Consider the following 1,771-nt stretch of genomic DNA (forward strand, 5'->3'; position numbering starts at 1 on the left):
CCAGACAGGCAGGCGGGGGTAGGGGGGAAGCAGGCCACCCCCCACCCGAGCAGAGAACCCGACCCGGGACTCAATCCCAGGACCCCGAGATCATGACCTGAGCTGAAGGCAGAGGCCCAACCTACTGAGCCACCCAAGTGCCCCTATATTTCTCATGGTTCTTCATGAAATCTTAACCCTTATATAAAGGAGAAAATGTGTTTTATGAAAAAAATAAAGTTTTCATTTCCACACTGTAGGTATTTAATACTTGCTGCATTTGGAATCAGTGCTGATACGGCTATATGAGTCAGTTACTTCCATATGGATTTAAAAGGACAGTCTGTAAAATTTGACAGTGTGAGTCTTTCTTAATACTGAAATCTGGAAAGAATTACAAGGAAACATCATTCAAGTATAAGATGCCAAGTCATATCATGTCTATTTATATAAGACCATGAGAAAAGTAAAAAGTCATATTTACACATTTCATATTTATACTTGTTCTTTCACCCTGAATACTTCTGATATGAACAGATGTTACATCCAACTCGTATTGTTTTCCATATAAATCACACTATGTTTCTTACCTTATCTTTCAGTACATAATACCAGTAAAAGCAAAAATAATAAAATGATGTGAGTATAAAGAAGTGGTAATTATATAGTAATCCTATTTTAACATATTAAATTTATGTTTTTTAATTGCATGAACTATTTTGTTAAATGAATACTCTGTAAGTTAAGATAAATAACACCTAAAAAAAAGCTATAAAGATCTATTGAGGGATGTCATATTATTTTTAGAAAATAGTCCAGAGCCTTTGAACTACTTTGTTCAATTTATAGTCGTAATCAATAACATTTATGGAATTGTGATTCCTTTCAGTCTGGAAGATATTTTTGTGGGGGAAGCTATGTTTTAGTAATGTGGTTCCATGTGCATGGTTACAAGAGGCAGAAAAGTAGAGAAGGGGAAGGGAAATGTATGAGTGTTTAAGAGGATGAACTCTGGTGCTCACTTCTTCAGCAGATATACAAAAATTGTAATGATACAGAGATTGGCATGGACCCTGCACAAATATGTCCCTGCACATTTGTGAAGCATTCCATACTGAAAAACAGAAAAAGTTGACTCTGGAGCTTTTACACTTAAGTAGAATTCTAGGTGAATGATTCTAAGCAATTTATATGAATTTTCTGCCATGTCTGTATCTGTTTCCTTATTTGTGACATTGGGTCAACAATATTTCCTTTGTTGTGGGACTTTGGAAAATGAAATAAGTTAATTTCTCTTAGGATAGTGCTTGGCCTTTGGTAAATGCTAAATAAGTGTTTGCTTTATTATTAAATATATCTGCTACAGAATGATTGAAATTCATAAAACAAATGTAGAAACAGATTCTAATAGGAAACACCTAACACCTAACACAGCTTCCCCCACAAAAATATCTTCCAGACTGAAAGGAATCACAATTCCATAAATGTTATTGATTACAACTATAAATTGAACAAAGTAGTTCAAAGGCTCTGGACTATTTTCCAAAAATAATATGACATCCCTCAATAGATCTAGTAGATTATCAAATAGATCTAATTTATTATCAAAGACAATATGGAAGATCCATGCCAGTAAGGAGATTTTTGAACCATTTTGAGGATCAAAAGCAAGTCTTGGGAAAGGTGAAAATAAAGTAATACCTTTGAAAATCTACCATGTACTAGGTACTTTGCATGCATAATTTCATTTTAATTCTCCCTATAGTACAAGCTTGAAGAAATCGTCACCTCA

General features: G+C 34.1%; 1 non-coding gene across 1 annotated transcript; it reads left to right on the forward strand.

The window, feature by feature from the left end:
- Positions 1-993: 993 nt before the first annotated feature.
- LOC116871833 lies at positions 994-1,098 on the forward strand. Its single transcript, XR_004383530.1, has one exon. It is a non-coding gene; the product is annotated as a U6 spliceosomal RNA (small nuclear RNA).
- Positions 1,099-1,771: the final 673 nt, after the last annotated feature.

This window comes from Lontra canadensis, unplaced genomic scaffold (genome assembly GCF_010015895.1).
Source record: "Lontra canadensis isolate GAN:19392208 unplaced genomic scaffold, GSC_riverotter_1.0 scaffold1, whole genome shotgun sequence".
NCBI lineage: Eukaryota > Metazoa > Chordata > Mammalia > Carnivora > Mustelidae > Lontra > Lontra canadensis.